At 41.9% G+C, this 23,155-nt stretch overlaps 1 pseudogene across 1 annotated transcript in view; it reads left to right on the forward strand.

Moving 5' to 3' along the window:
* LOC101162003 overlaps positions 1 to 22,738 on the forward strand; it is a 43,826-nt pseudogene extending 21,088 nt beyond the window's left edge. The window contains exon 5 of the transcript XR_002292364.2: positions 18,924 to 22,738. The product of XR_002292364.2 is annotated as a serpin H1-like (transcript). The remainder of the gene's footprint in view (positions 1 to 18,923) is intronic.
* The last annotated feature ends 417 nt before the right edge of the window (positions 22,739 to 23,155 follow it).

The raw sequence follows: 23,155 nt of genomic DNA on the forward strand, positions 1-23,155 counted from the left end.
CTAGAGGTCTCCAAAAACACGCAAAAAGGTTTCGTTTCAAGTTTTTGGTAATACTTTGTGTAACCAGATCCTTCGATATTTAGTAAAATGTTTGTTATCAATATTTAAAGAGTTTTTTAAATGTCCATCAGAAGAGGCAGTTGAGATTACATGTATAGAAGAAATAAAGATGTAAGTACTGACATCTGAGTAGGTTTCGGTACTGTTGAATATTGGTATCGAAGGACAACCAAAAATTGGGGAGGACAACCAAGTTTACTTGCCAGGTTGTCCAGAGAACAACCATTTTTTTCCCCTTATTTCTAACGCTGAGCACGGTTATTTTATCGTGTTCGGCAACTTCGATAGTTGTCCATATGCGTCAAAATTCGTGTTGCCAATACTTTATGAAGAGGTTGAAACCTGAAGGAGCAATTTACTTGCATATTAGACACTCTGATTCATCTAGGGCCTTGTGGAGAGGGTCTGGTGGAGGGGGGCACGGTGAAACATCCGTGCTCACCTTTCGCTGGCCCCCCCACAATTTTAACTTCCTCTGTAGACACACACACTGCATGCTAGCAGCACACACACAGCAAATACACACCACTCACAGAGGGACTCCGGAGTGGGGGGCTTTGCGGCTTGGCAGCGGTGGATCCCCCCACACTGGTGACCTCCTATTTTACCTGCAGCACACACACAGCACTCCCACACCTCCATACATGGGTGGGGTCGGGGGGGGGCGGCCGGTCTTCACCCGCCTGGTCCTCTCGGGGCGGCCGGGCTTATGGGTGTCCTGTCGGCTGCGGGAGGGGTCGGGCATGCGGCGCTGGGGGTCGGCCGGCTGGGGGGGGGGTTGCTGCTTGGCGGCGGGGGTAGGGAGGGTAACCAGATGATTGTGAGTATGTGTGTGTGAGTGCATGGGTAGGACCGACCTGGGGGCTGGCTCGCTGGGACCCTCTGGGGCTTTCCCTCCCCATCACAGAGAGGGGAGGGCACTGAGAGGGTTGGGGAGGGGGGGTCAGATATTATGGCGGGGGGGGTGGTAGTGCGTAGGGTTTTAGGGGGGTGGCTGTGGCTGTGGGTGCGTGGCGATCCCTGGGTTGCTAAGGTCGCGGGCCTGGGCTGGCTTGCGGGGACGGGGCGCCGGTCGGGTGGTGGCCGGCTCTTGGGTTCCGGGGGCCCTGGCTTCGTCCCTGGCCTTTGTCTCGGTGTCCGGCGCCCGGTGGCCCCCATGGCTGCCGCCTGGTACGGCTAAGCGCTCCTGTCTTGTGGCCTGGGGGCCGGACACTGGGTTCGCTTGTGCCTCTGGGCATTGGGGGGGCCCCTGTAGGGGGGCCCTCTCTGTGCCTGGCTGGTGGGGTGGGCGGTCCCCTCCTCCTCCCCTCCCGGGCTGCCTGGGTCCGGATGCTGGGGGGGCTTCTGGCCTGGGGGGCTCTCCTCCCCTCTCCTGGTCTGGCTGGTCTGGCTGGGTAGGATCTGGCTCCCTTTACGAACACACGGTTCACGTCGGCAGCATGCATGTATCTCCACCCCCACGTGCACGTGCACACTGCCACACTGCTCCCTGTCTGCTTCATCCCTCCTCCTTACCTACAGTGTATTGATGGACAGTTTTTTTTTCTCGCTCATCTTAGTGTCAGATTTTCACCTTTGATGTAACATTCGTCTTTCCAGCAGATCTGGTATAATTGTTACAGCTTAAATTAATAACTTAGTCAAATCAGTGCTTGTATCCCCCACCTTTTCACCTTTCTTCCTTTTACTCTCTTCCACCCTCCCCTCACATTCTTCCCCTCTCCCTCCCCACACACACTAAATGTAACAAATAAATAAAAAATAATACGACAAAAAGGGGTTTATACAAATCTACACTCTAGTTTCTTGAAGCTATATAACCTCTTTTTGTGATAGTAAAACCTGTCCAACATAAAAAAGCCTTCAGCTCTAATCTGTTTGCTCAGCTGTTGGACAGAACAAGTTAAAAAAAGAGAGAAAAAAAAAAAAAAAGAAACCTGAAGGAGCAAGAAGGAAGAGGAAGAACTAAGATGCAGATGAGAAGGACCAAAGCTTAACCTCTACACTACCCTTAGCCAATCAGAATGACTTATCCTGGTTTTAGCCCGCTCAGTTTCCCCTTCTGACTCAAAGACACTTTATGGAACATCAGCAGCCTCTGGAACGAATAACATACAAGTGTTACTTAAAACAATTGATTTAAATGGTGACATTAGAAACACTGTTAATGGGACACTATTGTGAGGCAACACTGCAAAGATGGAGGTCTTAGCGAAGTCTTTAAAAACATCATCAAATAAACACCAAACCACTTAGCGTGAAAGCCTAAACTCAAACAGCTGACAAATAGAGCTGTCACAGTACCGAACGTTGGTTGCTAAGGAAAGATGAGAAATTTACTTTGAGATACACTCATAAGAATTGTTACACATATTAACCAGGCCAAGACATTCAATAAGTTCTATGGTTGCCATGGTGAAAACCATTGATAGAGGCCAATTTTTTGGACTACAACCCCTAATCCCCACTGTTTTGTGGAATGTAAACATCTCTACTGTGAGACTTGTATGGAGCGACCAGGAGTGGTGTTGCGTCTTATTCTGGTTTTGTGTGTCATCTCCTGAAATGTGTATTTTCAGGGCTTGGTTCCTGCAGAAAGAAATCCTTTACGATATAATGCCTAAACTCTCTTTAAAAGTGAGATTAGTTTCCCCCTAAGCCTCTGCTTTAAAGTTTATCTGCTTTTGTGTGGCCTGAATGTGCAGAAGAGGGACGGCGCTCTGATTTTTAATATTGTGCTGGCATTTGACAAAGTAGATGGTGTCGAGCTTCAGTTGTGTTTTGTTTTCTCATTAATTCCCCGCGCTCTGCGCTCGCCTCAAAACAACTCCTACTGCCGTGTAGCTCCGTTGTAAATCTATATCTTCTCTGCTTCATCCTACTGTGTGGTTTTTTTTCTTCCTTCTCGTCTTTTTCCTCACGAGGACTTTAACAGTATTTATTTCTCATCTTCTCCCCTGTTGGAGTTCATGATTTGCTGCTTTGGCCTCATACCCATTCGTAGCTATTTATTCGTCTTTGCCGCCCCCGCCCCCCCATAACATCTTCACCTGCTGTGACCTCTGTTCTTATCTTGTTTCCTGTTTCCTTCACCGCATCTCGCCCGTTTCAGGAGCTCCGGCTGCAACACTGCATGGATGCTGGACACACTGTGACCGGCTGTAGCTTCATTCCTCCAGATGCAAATGTTAGGAAAAAAAGGAAAAAAGAGACTTCTCAGAGCTGAGATCTGAGATAAAAGCGGCAGAAGTTCACCTGTCGGTTTGACCTGCAGGGTGACACACCAGAAGTGACGTTTCCCACTCCAGCAGACTGATCGTCGTCCTCTCATCCGCCGGTGTTGGCCGTTTTCCGCATCCCAGTTGGTGGAGAGGAAGGGCTGACACCCCGAAGTTTGTGTCTTCGGGTCCGGGTCCAAAATGCGTCCGCGCGTCCGACCCCGCCGACCTTTGTCACATCTCAGCAAGCGTGTTAACAAACACACAAGCTGTGCTACACACCATCGATCCAATGTAAATGACTCCAAGATGAAAACATTTTCCCACAATTATGGTTCTTCTTCACAAATATTCAAAACCTTCAGGACTGGTGCCGCTAATGAAAGCCAGGCTGAATAAACTGCCAGAGACGGAATGAAACCGCTGACAAGTGGGAGGCAAACAATAAGGCGGCGTTGACAAAAGAGCGCGCTTTGCTGGGGATGATTAACAATGAGGCACAGGTGTGGATTTGAACCGAAACCAGATGAACTCGGACAAAAAAAAAACAGACCGCACGAAGAATGCAACCTAAATCCTAAAATCTGACGAAACCCCAAACGTACCTTATTTGACTGTCAGGTTTGATACACGTTTTTTTCATCTTTTTATTTTTTTTTTTCATTTAGAGGAGCTTTGTGCTGGTGAGCATTTTGGTGCAAAGCTGGTTCTCTCCATAGAAATTACGGTAATTGTGTAAATGGTGGAAGAGTCGCGATAGTTCAAAGAGTGTGTTAATGTGTTGTCACTGGCAACGGGTTAAAGTGTTAAAAAGAGAAGGCGCACGAATAGAAGGACTAACAAAAACCATTTTAGGACTTTTTGTTTTTGTCTATTGAAACATTTTGCTGAGGCGATGCCATGACTGAACTTCTAGACATCATCACTTGGATGAATTAGTATCTTCATCGACAATAAGGCTATAGGTAGCAATGCACAACAGGAAGTGTGTTATCAGAACTATTTATGAGATGAAATGTTTACATTTCAGGTATTTTTGGTAGATCAAAGCTTATATGACTTCAGTTTAATGAAGAACAGCAAGATGAAAGAGGGAATCTGCTGCAAGGTTATAATAGTTTCGGATTTTTTATTAGTTTTAGTTTTTATTTCGTTTTGAATTTTTGTTTTTAAATTTATTTAGTTTTAATTAGTTTTTAGAGGCAGCTTTACTAGTTTTTATTAGTTTTTATTTTTTGAAATTGCTTCATTTTAGTTTAGTTTTTATTAGTTTTAGTGTTAGTTTTAGTTTTTTCATTTTTTTTTGTAAATTAGGATATTTGTCAGGTGCTTGATTCAAAATCACCAGAATAAGTATTGTATGATAAAAAACTCAATCAAAGATACATTTTGAAACACTTATTATTCAGAGGACACAAGGACAACCATCCTTAAATTAAAATACAACAGCCGATAACAGCATTACGTTCCCTGCTCTCGCTTCTTTTTCGGGGGAGGGCGGGCGAGAGGCTAGCTTGTAGGTAGTGTTGATTTGCGTTTTTGTGTGCGCTTTTTAAATGTACTTTTCGTAGGGTTTTTTCCCTTTGAGGAGCGTTCCACAAATTTTGTCTCCTGCTTCGACTACAAGGCACTTACTTTTGTTTTCGATGCTGTTATATTCAAAAAGTCCCAAATAGGACTCTCCCGCTTTCTCCCAACTTTTAATGCAGCCATCACGCTCATGTAAATGTCTATAAACACGCTAGCCGGCAGTGTCTGACAGACATCATGTGACGTCACAGACAACGTGATGCCGTAGGGGTCAGATACACAGTAAAACTAGCAGCGTGAAGTAAATAGATTTTATTTCAACCCAAAAGACTTATGTATTAACAAAGACGAAAACGAAGGATTTTTTGGGGTTAATATTATTTAGTTTCAGTTCGTTTTATACACACAACAAACAGTTTTAGTTAGTTTTCGTTTTTGTAAAACTCTCGTTTTTATTTTTATTTCAGTTAACGAAAATGTTTTTTCAGTTCTAGTTTTAGTTTTTTTGTTCGTTTTCGTTAACTATAATAACCTTGATCTGCTGGCCAACTGAAGTCATGGCAACCCCTCAAGAGTGTGACAGAAGCACTGGCCATGTTTACAGAAATGCCCATACAAGACAATGTCTAGATCAGATCTATTTGGGATTACACATGTGATAATCACAACATTCCAGCGTGTTAAACACCTCTTTGGCAGTAACAAGTGTTAGAAGGCATTGGCAGCACTAAGCTGACTTTATGAAAAGATGATGAACATACCTCAAGATAATATTATAATATTAATGAGGTGCAAGGAACGAAGAATGACGAGTTTCTTTTCATACAGGAGGTACACTGGATTCACTGGAATGAAAAATCATCAGTCACATTATGTAAGACTACTCAGAATGTATTGAGGAGGTGATGGGTCAGAGTAGTTAATGGGAAGTTTTTCTAGTCGAAGTTGAGTTTCTTATGTCTTATTTTTAATAATTAGTCTTTTCAGAGAGCAACACAACTAATAAGTCAAACTTTGATCACGATAATACTTTTTCAGAACACCTAAAATACGAACCAAAACTCACTTTTTCAAGTACAGCACGTATCACGCAGTACCCATAATGCTCCAACAATCCATCAAGCGGTGCAGTTTTAAAAACTTTTTGACAGATTATTGTGTGCCCTGTATAACAGGAAATCTGCCCCAGAATTCACACATAAGCTGCATCCCAATACACGGTGGACTGGTCATCTTTGAGGACTTTAGAGTTCTTAGTAGGTGGAAAAAAAAAGAAGAATCCATGTATTGACTTCTATTCCTAGAGTCGAATCAGATAGATCTGTCTGAGGCAATATCGAATCAAATCAACCAATAGCATCAAAGAATCGTTTCAAAATTAGACAATTCGATAATCAAATGGAAATAGGAAAATTCCATTTCGATTGAGACATGGTGGGTTTATTGTACTGTAACAGAAAAATGACCCAAGTGCATCCCAGCGGACAAACACACACGTGATGCCAGCAAAACACAATCGAGTCATCATTCCAGTCCAATGTGTGGAAACACTTTGAATTTCCCAAAGACATGTGACCATACTGTGTGGTAGAATGTTCTACTAATGTTCCATTTGGATTATTTGGATGTGAAAAAACAAAAGTGAAAAAAGGACAATGGATTTGACAATAATTCTTGTTTATTTGTTTGTTTGTACTCATATTTAATTTACACTTGATAATCTTACAATAAATACAAAGAGTCTGGAAAACTTCACCTGCACGGGTCAGGACCAGGTACTTCTCTCTGAGTCACACCAGTGTGGAAGTTTTGGCTAAAGATTTCCTGATCCATCTTAGGCCAGAGAATCTGATCGGATCGTTTAAAATGAACCAATATTTAATCCGAGTCGAATCGGCAATAACAAATATTGAATCGAATTGTTAAAAAAATGAATCATTACACCCTAGTGCTGAGACCTGTCTATATTTGACCGATGGCCGTTACCTCTCCCCTGATCTGATCATACAGTTTTCTCTCTTCTTTAGTAATTCTGAGTACCGTCAACTTTACCTAAACCCCCTTTAAGTAATCTAGACGTAAAAAGCAAGCCAATAATCTCTGTGGCTCCTTTAGTACAAAGACTAAAACGATTAAAGAGTTTTTTTTAATCATGACAAAAATGACGCATCATTGTCTGCTGAATGTGTTTTATTTAAGACATTCTTAGAAACACATTAAAGTGAATATTCTTATCAAGAATTGGCTTTTTTATTTTTAATAGTATGAATGTTAACTGTTATTATGTTGTTGTTACAATCTCCATTTTCACCAATCAATGCTTTATATTGATAAAAAATGTTCAAGCTTGGCGTAAAAAAAAGGTAAAAACTATATAAATGAAGACAAAGCCACTCTTTAAATACTTGTCTAATGCGTAATACTGTGATTTGGAATAATTATAATTGTCTATTAATGAAAAATCTCTATTAAAAAGCTTTATGCAAAACAAAAATGTAGTTTCCTCTGCCTAGAAAGTGGTTTTGTTTGGGCGAACAGTGAAAAACTTTCTTTAAAAATGAAAATAAGTTGAAAAAAAATACAGATTACCAAAATAATAGTGACATATTAAAAAATAATGGATACTGCAGTAAACAGCCAGAATAATCGTTAGGCTGCTGGAACACAGCCTTCCAAAAATCCAGTTGTCCGTGTTCTTCATGAAAGCTCTGAACAAACCCTCAGAGTGCTCCAACCCCCATGTCATCGCTGACTATCATTTTTCCAATTGGGTCAGGCAAATAATTGCTCATCATGGCGCATTAATACTGTTTACCTCTCAGCCTGTCAGTGCCGGGGATGGCCATGGACTCCGAAGATTAGAGGGCAGCATCTGGACAAACAGATGATCGCGGCATATGTGTGTCCACGAAAAACAAACCCAAACGCGCTCCAAACCCGTCCCTCACCCCTGTCCTTTGTGTCCCATCAGCCCCTGCCATCTAAATCGTTTTTTTTTTAGCTCTCACATGCGCCGCTAATGCGCTTCCTACCTCGCCTCTGCTGACCTAAATAAAAGTGGCGCTCAGCAGCCAGGAGAACCAGGGAGGTGACGGAGGACGAGGCGGGTCAAGGATCGCTCAGGGACGAGGTGGAAATCACAGCTAAAGGCTAAAAATAGACGCAGAATCTGGCCTTTTTTTTTGCCCATCTCGTTTTTCACTGAAGGACAAAAAACGTTTGGTTTGTGATGGAGACAAAGAGAGCTTCTTAACAAGCCCAGCCCAGAAGTCATGGAAAATCCACCTCCGTCCCTGAACCCGGCTGACCGGACCACACAGTCACCCCCCCCCACACACACACACACTCACTCCCAAATCTGGCCGTCTCTCAAAGCGATGACTAAGACCGATGAGCCTGCACCAGAAGGCTCACTCAATCATGACTAATGAGGTCAAAAGGTCATCAAATATTTACAAGAGAGCGCTCTGGAGGTGTACAGTGTTGGGTGGGGGTGGGGGGGGGTTGCTTCAGCACAGCCTTGGTATGAATAAATCAAAGCTGTTTGTTGAACTTCTCGCTAAAAGCTTCTTTTTCCCTGAAGAAACTGGTAACGAGTCCAGAGTTTAAGGCGGTCGCCAGATTCGATCCAGAAGAGAAGCGTTGACGGTCCCACCGTGTGCTTGGACCCACCCACTCAGGACACCACAGGCTGTGTTTGCTTTCTGTTCAGCAGCTTAGAAGGATCATTTTCAGAGTGTTTTTGATAAACTGGAGGAGGAGGGAGATGGAGGAGTGGAGATGAAGCCATTTTCACCCCCGTTTGTTATGATGGTCGGGCTGATTCTAATCTGGATGATCGATTGGACCTCATTTGTTCCAGTCTGGGTCAGTAGGTGTTCCTGATGTGGAGCTCCATGCAATATTTAAACTTCAGGGCTGTGTGAAGTTTTTAGGAATTCGAGTCATTTATCTTTGGAGGTATTTGATACGAATGTCCTCCAGATTCTCTTCTTTTGTGCAGTACGGTCATTTTTAAAACAGGTGCTGGGGAAGAAAATCTAAGAAAAGAAAGTGTGAGTCTCACAAACGGAGGTTAGCTACACAACTTTTCAGCATTGGAGAGAAAAAAAATGAGATGAAACTTCAAAAGTGTATAAGCTTCTGCCCAAACAACAGAATTACTGCATATTGGCCTTGTTTGAATTGTTACTATGGCTAAGATTTATTCATTATCCTGGAGATTTACATACATTAATTTTGTTGAGATGGCAACCCTCTCAAACTTCCGTTAAATACCTAACAAGTACCCGAGTACAAAGTACAGAAGTACCAAAAGTACCCTTTCAGTGCCTGAAAATTTATTAGAGGTTTTCTGCTTTATTTCCTAATAATTTCAATCTCAGGGTGTTCTTTTAGGCCGTTAACACCAAATCTTTTGGCTCCAGTGTTTACATTACTTCGACTACCGTAACTCTTTAACTGTTGATTCCAGTGGATTCTGTGGTTTGGAAAAGCAGCCTTTCACAGTAGGGAAGTGCTTACACAATGAGCGTAAACAGAGAAAAGATGCCTTGCGCTTAATGCAACACATAACGTCAGTATTGTGTTGAGGATTTATGGTTTGGCAAAGATGTGTGTTATTTAGGCGAGAGGACCTGGCTGTAGACATCAACGTCCGGAACCGAAGTGCTTGACTGGAACTGCTTGTCCCCCCACATCGTTCAAAAAACCTGAACCAACCGTGGACTGGGTGAGCGGCTGTCTGGAGCGTAGGGCGGGACTCCCTTGGGGGGCCCTGGCCTGTGCCCGGGGTCGAGGGGATGCCCAGAACTCCTGGATGGTGGTGGATTGCTTGTCGGGGGCAGGGGGGCTGCTCTCCTTGTTGGGCCAGGGCTTGCGCTCTCTGTCCCCCGGTGCCTCCCTGCTCTCGGGCTTTGCTCTCGCCCCTGTGGCGGTCCTGGTGGCCCTGGCCTGGGTGGCAGATGTGATTGTTCTCTATCTGCTGCCGTGCGGGTGTTTAGCTGCAGCTACTGCTGCGGCGGGGGTCCTGGTGTGGGGATGGCTTGGTACTCTCCCTCCTTCTTTTTGCATCCCATCATCCACTTTAGAGGAACATGGGGATCCACTCGAGCGCAGGTGTTATCTCACCTTTGCACATGTGGTTTGAGTGATTGAATGGAATGTTTCACGTGTTGGTCCGAATGCATAAGCATGCGTGTGTGAACATCAATTGTGTTGTGTAAATGTTGACATGTTTTCTTTTTTTTTTTTTCTTTTTTTTTTTTTCTTTTTTTAACATGACATGTTTTCTATGTGGGCATTTTTGGAGCCCACAGGTGTGTTTGTGGCATTTGGGTGTGTGTGTGAACAGGCCCCGCCCCTTTTGGATTTACATTCCTTATAAACCTGACTGTAACGATTGTAAACATCCAGCAACTTGTTACCTTATGCTGCTTCACGGTTCTCCCCCCCCCTCCTCTTTTATCACCCTCCTACACCCCCCACCCCCTCTGGCATCCCTTTCTCTTCTTCCCTTCTTTTCTTTTCTGTCTGGTCCAACAAAAGACTGTTACAGAAATGACTAAGGTGAATAAAGTTTAGCCTTTACAAAAGGGGTTTATTTAAATATACACCTAGTGTGTCAAATGTTTCATAACCCCTTTTGTAACGGTAAAATATTTTCAACACAAGAGACTTACAGCTCTCATCTGTCTGCTCAGCTGTTAGACAGGACAAGTTAAAAGAAAAAAGTAAGTTCAAATGGCATAAAAAAAGGCAGTAGTGATGTAGAAAATAAGCTGGGAGGGCCCTGCTCCCCTCCGCAACATTGAGAGAAAGGGGGGCAGGGCACCACAACAATAAGCTTTTTTTTTTTTTTTTTTTTTAATTGGCCTTTCATATTTTGTAAAGATTGCGAAAACGATATTTTGAGTTGCAGTGCAGTCAGAACGTTTTTCAGTGGATTTATTCAGCTGGATTTTTTCCCAATGTATGTGTTTCATTTTTGTGTCACGCTCTATGAATGCTTCATTGTTGTGTCCCATCAGTCTTTCATCGACGTTTATTTCAAACTAAACAATGTGTTGGAAAAACAAAACCATACAAAAGTAGCAGCTGCTTCCACCCCAAACATGCTTTGTACACTTGTATGAAAAGTGAAACGACATGAAGTTTCACATCATTTGACTCCCATCACAATCTGCACCTCCTGATGGAGCGCTCACTTAAATCGACAAATGCAACAGTCTTCCTGTGATTGTCGCACGTTTGAATGAAACCGCGAGGATCCTTAACTGTAAAACATCACTGATGAAGCCATTAACGTCATGTGTCTGTTATACTAAAGCGATTATCATCACAATATCTGAACAAATCCATTTTAAATGCGTCTTAATGGTTTGCCAACACGATTGGTTTGCTTTGGACTATTTGTTAACCTGATGTTTGTTCAGCATTGTTTATCCACTGAGCTCCAATTTGAAACTTCTTTCTCTGATTTTTGTGTGCCGGATGTTCCCCCAAAAACATCCATCCTCTGTATCTCAGTTACTCCATCCTGTGCAAATTCTAGGAACAGATAGACATCAGGGCTTGTTTGAGAAGGACATCTGTAAAAGTTCGTCGAGGTGCGTCATGATCTCTAGCAAAGTTTCTTTTACTGTAATGAGATCATTTCTGTTTGAAGATTCTTCGTCCTGAGAACATGGATGTTTTACGGCAGGTTTAGTTTGCTTCTCTTGCATTGTGTGCTTTTTTTTAGCAGCTGTGGAATGTCATCTAAATGCTGGTATAGTCCAAACTTTGGTGTGAGTTAGGTTCCGAATTGACAAGAAGCTTGGAAAATGTTTTACCAGAAGGCTCACATTGAGGACATTTGATTTGCACTATTTCTCTGCTACATATTCAGTTTTATTTCATGGCAGGTGACCAACACATAGTTTGTCTGAAAACAGGTTCTAAATAAAAGAAATAATCAGTTCCCATGACCTTTTAGTCATCTCAAGCTGCATTTCCTCATTTCTATTTTATGTAAGCTATTCATTAATTGAATGTACAAGTACAATTGCCATATCTTCGTGTATATTGTTATTGGGATATGGAATTTAGGGTCATATCATCCAGACCTTTGTTCAAGCAGAAATCTGGGACTTAAATTAGCATTTCTATTGCTAACAGCGATCAAAAGTGTCCTGCCGTGCGCTCCGGCAGTGGGAAAGTAAGGGCAGGGATTCTTCCTCTGGCTAAAATGCAGGAGCTTTATCTGCCATGACATTGCTGCTGTGTAAGCACCTAGAAACGTTTGTTTTTCCGCACACGCTCGACACCAAAGTCAGGAAGGTCAAGAGAGAGTGTGAAGGAGGCTGACAGTCCTAGGAGGACATTCACGGCACAAAGCACGACAAAAAACTAGAAAGAGATGGGTCAAAGGGCCGCTTGTACAAGAGACAAAAAGCCAAAGAAACAGAAACATGAATCACTGGGATGTTTGTTTAGTCTGCCTTCCAACAAGCCCCTGCAAATTAAGCTTAATAATTAAATAATGGCAGCTTTCCTTGACAATGTTTACAACAGAAGTTTAAGTGACTTTGATCCCATAGAATTAATAAAAAAAACAAAAACTTTCATGGACCGAAAAAAGAATGAAATTAGGACTTTTAAGTAACAAATAGTTTTAATTAGTTTTGGGCAAATGCCACCTCATTACAGCCTCCTTGCTTCTCTTTTTTTTTTCTTGGGTTTTAGTTTTGTTACTAAAGCAACAAGCTAACACTATGACAACCTGTGAAGAAAGGTTTTTCTTATTTTGGTGCATTCCAGCTTTTCACGCCGTCATGATTTTGGGTGAAGGATTGCAAAAGCAGGTGTTCAGGTGAAGTAAGACATTTCATTTTCCAAAATAACTGAAGGCAGGAATGGAAATGCAGCTGAATGTCACAGATAAACAAGCGACAGTAAAATAAATCCAAATACAAAAGAAACTATAAATCAGATAAATATAAAGTATAAATCAGACAACCTTCAGATCAAGGACATCAAACTAGAATAAGTAAAAGGCCCAACAAAAAAAATTAATTACAACACCAGACAATCTATAAACGTAGGCAGACCAAAACAAGTTTCTGCTAACTTCGAGATTGCACTTTTTTGATTCAATATGTACCACATTGACGCCTTTGCCTCGTACTTTTACTAACCTTAGCGTTGACTTTAGTAGTTTTTTAATATACTGTAGGGAGGGGTAGAGTCACCAGCTCCAGTTTTTCAGATTATTGGAATGGAGAAAAATAATTCACTGTTCACATCAAAATAATAAACATTCTCCAAGCACTTTCCCTGGCCACTTTTGTAAAGTTGCTAGATGTTTCTAAAAGTTTGATAATGTAGCGACAAAACTGATTGAATATAAAAATAGACACATAGACAACTGGATAGAAAGTGCCAATAAGCAGGGTGGGGGTTGGTAATGTTAATAAAGCTTTTACTGTTTTTACTTTTTTTACTAACCCATACCTGGAACTATGCAATATGAACACGTACTGTAACTCTGTGTTTCTCCATTAGATATAATGTAATTGCAATCAAGAAATATACACAATCTATAAAGAAACTACATAGATTGTCCAATTCACATAGAAAATATGTCAACATGGTTTTTTGTAATAAACTTCCAGTGACATTAGTGGAAACAAGGATATCAGAGTTCACAGTTGGCTGCTAGCAAAAACAGAATCATGTCGTTTCACTTAGAAAGGTAAAATTGCTACAAATCTCAGTCTGTCGGTAACTCCGACTTTGTAGCAGTTATGCTTTTGAAATAAAATGCGACATTTGTACAGTTTCATTGCTTAGCGGTTATTTTTCAATAGACCAATATTGGCATGTGTTATGTGTTGAATCACTTTATAAAAAGAGAACAATGTAAACAATGTGTCAATAAAGTCTCTATTGCATCCATGTGACTTATTGTTTAAACGTCTTTAAACTTGTTAATATTGCTAATATTTGAACTGAACCTCTACACAACTGGTCACAGGGCCCCAGTTAAGCAGAATTACTGCTGTGGTAATAAAAGCCTAAATGAGATGTCCGTGCATGTGGACGCCAGGTCTTCAGAAGTTAAGAGACAATAAAGGTACCATGACTCAATTTTAAAACAACGACTTAGCGTTTTTGACATTTGCATTGATGGATAAAGTTTAACTATTAGAAAAATGTCTGTTGGACTGCTAATTTCAGAAGAAAAGGGTATACTGACTGGTCATAAAAAGAACTTGTCTATTCAAGATTTCATTATCTTTCTTCTAGGGCTGTTGTCTTTTCCTCTCACATGATTCAAATCGCATCTCAATTCAGCGAATACAGGTCTGTGAATCAGTACATAATAGATTCAACTAACTTTGTGGCGATACGATACAGTCCAATTCTTTAATCTAAATAGATGCAATCTAAGGCTTTACTACTCATTTGGCGTTTAAAGCTACCAATGAATAACATAACACGTATCCTTCACTGTGGTTCACCAGCAGCCATTGTGATTAAACCAACTTGGTAGAAGCAGCTTATGATTTGCTTACATTGAATGTACATTAAAAGGCAAACACAATAGAGAACACAACAGGAAGACAAACTGACAACTGGTTCAATGGAAACCAATCATTCCCTTCCCTTTTACCAATGTAATCTTGTTTGTATCTTGTTTTGAACCGATAGGAAATGTTTCTCTCATCCTTTACATCCCTGCTTTTTTGGGCCCAGTTTTTAGGCGTTTGTTCTCATTGGTTGCGTGTTTGCCGTCTTCTCCACGCCTGGAGCTTTTGTCCCTGTTGTTTGTCCTTTCTCCATTAATTGTGGGCAGAATTAGCAGGGGAATCTGCTTTTTTTTGATGGATATCAATTTCTAATTTGTGGAAAGACTGGAGAGTTTGAGTTCTTGCAGGATTAACACGGAAACTAAAATATTTAATTGTACCCTGGGGAAATTTACGCTGCCGTTTCCAAAAACAATGACTGCAATATGCAGTTTGTAGATAGAAAGGCTTCACAGGACACAGTAAAAAAATGATCAGAAAATGTTACTGCTCTTAAAATAACAGAGTACCTGAACAATTTAATTTGCCTGTTGGGGAACTGGTCATTATCTGTATTTGTTTGTAGATCTTGATATATAGGAGAATGTTTTCCTCTCATTTATTTTCCTTTTTTTATCTACAATGAGTGCTTAGAGATGGAGCTCCGTCGCGTCTCTGATGCTCTAACCTGTGGCTTCACAGTCTTCCTTACAGGTATATGCAAAAAAAAAAAAAAAATTTAAGTTGCTAAGCCATCAAAGGAAAATAATGCGATTCTGCACGCCTGCGGGTGGATGCCATGCTTCTTCAGGCCCGGTTAGCCTCTCTCTGCTGTAGGCCAAGTGAGCCTTACAAACAGACAAAAAAGAAGAAAGCAGCAGCTCACAATGCCTGTGGCTTCTCTTCCTCACTGACAAATAGCTGGTGAATACCTTGTGCAGGGCATCAGCAGTCTTCCCAGCGGTGTTACATCTAAGATTCATGTGGAGCGGCGCAGAGAAAGGGCAGCCAAAGAGCACCTCCCAGAGGTTCGTCTCCCCGTATAATTCTGTGCAACACCTCTGCGGGGCTCCTCTTACATCCTTTGTCTGTTCCAGTCATGCTGTCTCTCTTAAGTTGTACAGTTACAGAAACAATTAACCGCGTTTGTTGCCTTGAGGTGCAGCAAACTGAAGCGGGAAAGCGTCACTGTGCAACATTGTTTTGCTCTGGAAAACCAGAGGGCACCCTGTTTCACTTCAGTTTATTTAATATTTGCAAAAAAATCAAAAAAATAGAACAACAACCAGAACTTAAGGTTTGTTTTTGAAAAAAATCTAATCACCTCTTTTGTGGGGGTGGGGGGTGGTGAGGGAGGGGTCCCATCTTTGTGTGATTGTCCTGTGTTTTCTGTTTTCACTCATTTTAATTTTTTATGACTTTTTATCTGCTTTTATGTTAAGGGCTTTGTGTTTTTAACTGAAATGAAAGGCACTATACAAATAGATAAAGTTTGAGTTAGAGTTTGATAGACTAAGTAAATGACTCTTCATGTCATTTTATTTGCAATACCAAATCTTGTAGTTCCTTAACAAGACCACAAGGGTCTGGTTTAACAAGAAGCCATTTTCATCTGACTTCCAAAAGATTTGGTTTTGACCATAAAATGTATTTTTCTTTTTGCTTCACAAAACTAAAACATGAGATTTATTTTTGAAAAATTGAATCACCCTTTAAGCTTTTTAAACCTTTTTCTAAACTTTTCGTGACAAAAAAATTAAGCACAACTGAATGCATCTTTTTAATTCATTTCACTTACAAACACCCACACCCCTGCTCCGGTTTTAAAATGTCAAAAAAACAAATGTTGCAGTTCCTCAAAAGACCACTAGAGGCTGGTTTAAGAAGGAAGTAATTAACTTTAAAAAGATAAAACTTAGTGGATTTAGTTTTGACTTGGCTTTTTTCATGTTGACAAACAACAAATTTAGATTTATTTTATGAAATCAAAATTAGATGCATTTTTGCAATATAATCTAATATTTGTAGAGTTTTTGTCCTCTGACTAAAAACATACTATTGCTCCTTTCAGCTGTCCTGTCATGGCATTGTTTTTGTTTTGTTGTCGTTGTACATTTTATCGGGTTACTCAAAGCAACAAACTATTCAGACCTCGGGGTGATAATTCTTGACTCTGGAACACTTGCTAATATGGATTTTGATCGCAGAGTGACTGATTCGTTTAGATACGACCCCACGACTAACCTCCGCCCACCCTTGTTCTCCAGACGGACTTAAAGAAGATCAGTTCATCAAACACTAGGAGGAAAACGGTCACCAATGACCTCACGTTCCGCTCTTATTGCCACTGGTAGCTGAGGTCGTTTTCTTATCAGGAAAGGATCAGAAATCAAGGCTGAAAAGTTGAGGAATGTTTTTAGACTGGGTAGTCTGCTGAAGAAAGAATAAGAAGTAATGGAATGAAGCAGAGAAACGTGAAGCAGGTGAGGAATGGGGATGCCAGACGTGTGGCAGAGCAGCAGAGGAAGACAGTGATGAAGAGGCTGAAAAGGAAGAGGAGCTGTGGAGGAATAATGGATGAAGACAATAGAAGTGCATTAAATCAGGTGCTGGCATGTGTTTCTTTATAAAAGAAGGCCTTTGTGTGTTGTTACCCACTTCCATGCATCCCTCCACTCTTATGCTGACCATGCTTTTTTTTTTGTCTGTTTCCTTTTATATTAATTTTTTCAAATCAAAGCCTTGAAAGAACAAAGATGTTGCAACCATGTGATTGCTTTCATGTCTGAGGTTGAGCGATATGTTTAGCGATTAGCTCCATTTTTACGTTTTTGTTAGCAACAGATGCTAGCACTTTCCCCATCTACAGCCAAAACTTACCGTTATGAAATGACATGGGTGTGTTAGGCTTGGGACATGCTTTATCTGGTTTGTATTGGTCCAACGAAGTATGTGCTAGCAATAGGAGTGCTTTTCCAACCTCGGGAGCGCCATCGTTCAGAACGCAGCTTTTAATCCAGGACTCCACTTAATCTAGCATCACCTTGAACTGAAAACACACACTGAAGAATATTATTTTGTGTTTTTGGAAATAAATTCAGGCATCAGGGGTTAAGAAAATGACTCAAGTTTCTCCATTAAAGTCTCTTCTTGTCACACTATCAATTCAACCAGTCAGGACTCTAAAGGTGCATAAATGAGGTGTATCATTTTTCTCTGTAATGTCACTCTTTGACTGAAGGTGGCGCTCCCTGTGTAAGCAGGAAAGTGTTTCTATGTAGGGAATTTCATTCAGGACTTTTCGTTACACACCTACTTTAAATATGGTGATACTATTCACTGAAATGGGCCGTTCTCATGGCAACAGAAAGCAAAAGGTGGAGTCTTCGACTTGATTTAGAACAAACAGAAATGTTGAGCTTTTGTAAGTGATTGAGTTGAAAATTATTGATAGTTTGTGAGCATTTTTTTTATTTTTTAACATTAGAGAAGTCAGGGCGACACCTAAATAACGCGCTTTTTGACGTACGGTAAATCTTCGACTGTTCATTCGATCCACATGGATCAGCTGATTTTGAGGCGGAGAAAAGTAGCCTCACATTTTGGCCAAACACTGATAGATTAGTAAAGTGTTGCACTGCAGCGAAAAGCCGTTTTTTCAGCGATTGCTTAAACACTTCACTGCTGAATGACCCAGTGTTGCCTATCAGCACAAAACTGCTTTTCTCCGATTCAGAATCCGCTGGGATGTCGTCAACTGTGTAAACGGTAGCAGAGTCACGGGAGTTGAAAGCTCTAAAGCTGTGATGTCAAAGGCTCAACATCCAAACAGAATTCAAAAAGAGATCCACAAAAAAAAAAAAAAGAAACATTTTCCTTGACAATAAAAGCATAAATGTCTTTATTTCCGGACGTTTATTCAGCGGAAGTTCAAAAGAGTCCCCCAAAAATGATTTTTGTCAGCGACTCGTCTCCCCTGCAGCTGGCATGGCTGGCCTCCCCGCACACCCACACAGCGGTGCACACACTCATCCCCACACATGCTCTCATGTGGCCCCCAGAGAAGCCTGTCACTTTGAGTGGCCCTCTGCCACGGGGAGGATAAACTACCTGTCATGACGACGGCTTTCTCTGGAATTCATATCAGAGGCAAAACAAAGAAGGTGCGGAGGTCACGGGGCATCACTCTTAAATTATTCATCCTCTTGCCTCCTCCTCCCGTCTCCTCTTTGCCTGTCGCCCACTTTGTTCTGCCAGCTCACAACAAGGGCAACTGTCAGCCTCCTTCCCCAACTCAGATTTTTGGGGAAGCAGATAGATGATAGTGGGGGGAAAAAAGGCTCTTGAAGTGACTTGTTCGCTGGTTAATCATGTGGCAAAGTTCAGCAGAGGCCATCACATGTCTCCACTTCCGAATGTCAAAGCATCATGAAAATTTTAAACTCTTCTCTGCCTCCCCCTCGGCTCTCCTTGTGTGCATAATTTATCGGCGTCCTGGCAGCTTCTTGTTTGCATACACTTGCGGGATCCATTAACTCCGTCACTCTTTGTTTTCCGATTCCAGAAAGCGCTGTCTGGTCTGGGACTGATGGATGCCTGGGACCAGAAGGTGGCCGACTTTTCCGGCGTGTCGGACAAAAGTAAAGGGAAGCTCCACCTGGGCGCCGTCCTCCACTGGGCCTCAATGGAGCTGGCTCCCCAGGCTGGGGAGGGCGAGGTAGACGTGGAGGAGAACGTAGGGCGGCCCAAGCTGTTTTACGCAGATCATCCCTTCCTCGTTTTGGTTAGAGACAACGCGACGGGCGCCCTGCTGCTCATGGGGGCTCTGGACCATGCAGAGGGGGAGCTCCTACATGACGAACTGTAGCTTCACCTGCTGGTGAAGATATTCTGTGTGTTTTTCTGCCAGTGCAGAGTTCCCCCTCCTGCATGTATAAATAAAAGCACTCCACTGGTCCTGTCAGGAGAACACGGAGGTGACCGGGGATCTTCGGCAGGTTCCCCCGGGTCGCCTCCGAGCAAGACTGATGGATCGGCCAAGTGCTTATTGATGAGCCAGCTTAATGCTAATGGCCGCAATGCGTTATGGCGCTTGTCAGCGGTACAGGGAAGACGGGAAACCTTTTAATCTCCTAATGCCATCGTTGATCAATGGCAACACGGTGCAGCTGGAAACAAGCAAGACTGACACGGCCGGAATGACTAGAAAAACCCACAAGAATGCGGGATTGAGGCATCGTCTCGGGTTTATGCCACATCGATGTCCCCACCTGCTCCTCAACAGAAAACAATCGATCTTTTCTACTCAATAGAACAGCTTGAACTCACAACGTCAAACTGACATTGCTGAATTCTTACAAGGATCCACAGGCGAAAACACTTCAGCCACTTAGTCTTATGAATAATGGAGAAATAAACCGTGAGAGACGGAAAAACTCCCATCCAACCTTTTCTCTCGTTTTTAGTGTGTTTCTATTCAAAGAACGACTTCCAAACCTTTGCAGTTTAAGACGGTTTTGTTCCAAGTCTCCTAAAAGCACAGAAGATTTAAACGTGCATTTTATCGCTTCTCCATGTCGCTGTATTTAGTAACTGCGACTAGACTGAAGTCGACTGTGGGATTCCAGGAACTCCGGTGTTCTTTCAGGTCTGCTCTGCAGCGGTGCGGGTTGATGCATTAGCCTCTGTGTTTTCCTGTGCTGCACAGAGGAGTGCATTACCCTCCACAACGAAGAAGCCCGAATGCTCCGTGATGGATCTGAGACTGACAGCCCGCAGCAAATCAATCCCGCTTATTCGAACACCAGCTCCCAGCTGGCTCGCCATCACATTCTATTCAGGTCAGAACTCTGACAAACACTCACCAGCCTGGATCCGTTCGCAGGTACCCAGACATAATCTGAGTTACCAGGAAAAGGTGAGAAAAATCAATTCTCAATGCTGTGTGGAGGCCGTACAATATATCTAGGTTATGTGAGGGTTTGTGTAATTAATGCTTTTAGAAGGGCAACAAGATAAATTGCCTAATAAGTATTTGTTTTCTTTGACTCTTAATTTAAAATCATCAATCATGTCCTGTTTTTCAAAAGAAATTTCTTTCTGATATACACAAAATAATTGGATTGTGGTTACTTTTACGTATCTTCCTGAGGTGGTGCAGAATTCTTACAGTGATGCTACGTTCACACCCGGCATGTGTGGTGCATTCAATACCGAATGTGGGTTTTCGAATGGTTTTCACAGGGGTCTGTCGCTACCGGATACTAGTGCAGGTACTCATCGTTGGAAGAGGCTTGGTGCGAAATGTTGAAGTGGTACAAATCTCGCAAATCTTCTCCTCCACGATCAATTTTCCAACGGTTGGTGCCTTCGTGTTTTGAGAAGGACGCTACCCATGTGTCACTACAAAAGCTGAGTCCCTGATTGGGACTTAAGTTCAACCGGTTCAGAATCAGAAGTACTTTATTGATCCCACACGTGGGAAATTTGTGCAAAATTTGTTCTACGGACTTATACATTTGCGAGTTTTGAATGCTGAAGCCCAAAACACGAATGTGCGTGCATTTACATTGACTTCTCATTGAAAGCAGTCGCTTCAACGCACATTTCCGAGCCCGGTGTGAATGTAGTGTCAGACATCTACAGGGTTGGACACGCACCAAAACATTAACACACTATATTTACCATTGAAATCAGTTGCCCTGATCGTTACATGACATTCTATCCCTCTCTCTCCGTCTTGACCCTTTTCCATCCAGCATTTAATTTGAACATTCTAGCGTTTGTATACACGTCCTCAGTCCATCCATGCGTCCCTCTAACCATTTATCTGTACATGTTCTGGATTCCTGGAGCCTATCCACACTCCAGTGGGGCACGTCCCGGAGATTTTCCCAGTCCATCACTAGCAAAGAACCACACACACTCGCATTCGCACCTAAGAGACAACTTCTAGTCACCAAGCATGTTTTTAAACTGTAGGAGGAAGCCAGAGTACCCGGAGAAAACTCATGCATGAACAATTAGAACATCCAAAGTCCACGCAGGAGGAACCTATGCGGGATTCAAACTATCGCCCTGTGAGACGAGAATGCTAATACCACAGTGCACCCTAGGTCTTCTGTCCATGTAAGTACAAATATATTAAAGTGATATTTAGCTAGCTTTCAGGCTCAATACCTAAGTAGCTAGAAATACAACAAAACAGGAAGTTATTGGAGAAACGCGGAGACAACGATAAAATGTGCGGTTTTAAGTTTTCTCAACAGTCTGTTGATGCCGGCGACAACAGAACAACACCGTGACCTTCAGTGAACTACCTTCATTATTTACTGATATGCATTTAAAGCAATTCCGACAGATTCTGATGCGTAAAACATCAACTATGCAGCACTATTCAACACTTTCTTTACGTTAATGGATATCGGCAAAGTTTTTTAATAATCAGCTGGTGTACGGTAATCGTGTAAATGCTTCCTTCTCTGCGTTAAAGTTTGGCACATCGGCGCATTGCTGCTTTTCTCTCTTTCAAATGCTAAATGGTTGGAGAGTTACTGTAATTAAAAGAACATCAACGTTAAAGGATTAAACTGGTTGTAGTTCTGAGCACTTGGACTGGTACCTTCATTTTGAACCAAAAGCGATGAAGTCAACAAAGTCATCATTTTTACATATTTGTGTCTAAAGACAAATTTCAAATGTTGCTTCATTCTACATATTGAAAAAATACATTTTTTAAAAGTCATAGTAGCAAGAATGTTATAATTCGGTCTAATTATGTCCATATTGGGTTCTAGCTATCCATCCATCCACCACTATAATCAGCCTTCTGCTGAGGGTCTATTCATTTATAATAGTGCAAGCCCTTAAAGTAATGGAAAAATCCATACTGTAATAGTTCTGATTATTGTTAGTTCTAATTTATCCTCAAAGGATCTCACAATTGAACTCTTGTATGTTTACAAAAATGTCTTCAATTAGAAGAAACTACAAAACAAAATCAATAATCCTGCCTGTTACCATGGCGTCTTTTCAAAATTCCTACCGCATTATAACCTTTCAATGACCCAGCCATTATTTCCCGATGTAAATTTTCATGAGGTGAGAGGAGATGTTCATCACTATAAGACATAAATTAGCCATTCATCATTTCAGGTTTAAAAATGGATTTTCATACAGTATTTGTTGCTTGTGTGCATCTTTGCAGCACACTGCCTCCACTCACCGATAACAGAGGTGAGGTGCATTATGGGTGTTGGGTGACGACTTGACGCTGTCGCACACGGCTGAGCTGCTGTTTAGCCTTTCACATAAAAACGTGTTTTAAGGCAGTTTAATGTTTAATTCTCTGCTCCTGAATTAAACATGATGTCAAAGTGGGACCGTGAACTTCCTGTCTTCTTTGCAGCCTTGTGTGATGGGTTCACCTCTTGGTCATGCCATGTGGTGGAAAAGAGAGTGAGACAGCAAAGAAGCACTCAGAGCAAAGTCATCCCAATTACAGTGAAGTACTTGCCCTTTAGAGGAATCCCAAGCAGTGAAACAACCAGTCAACTTGCCGATAGAGATGGCTTTGGAGCTCTTCTGTTTTGGTCTTTTTGCCGTTAAAAGCTTGAGATCGGTCACAACAAAGAGTCAGGCCTGAAGAGAGATGTTTTTAGTGTTCAGATGTAGACTAACTTTGAAAAGTTACACTGATAACTACTTATACTTGGGATGGGTTTTGGGTCCAAGTGCATTTAGATTTTAATGCCGTCTGTTCTATTTGAAAAGGGAACCCTGTAATCTAAGTGTAAA

The sequence above is a fragment of the Oryzias latipes genome, chromosome 18, assembly GCF_002234675.1.
Source record: "Oryzias latipes chromosome 18, ASM223467v1".
Lineage (NCBI taxonomy): Eukaryota > Metazoa > Chordata > Actinopteri > Beloniformes > Adrianichthyidae > Oryzias > Oryzias latipes.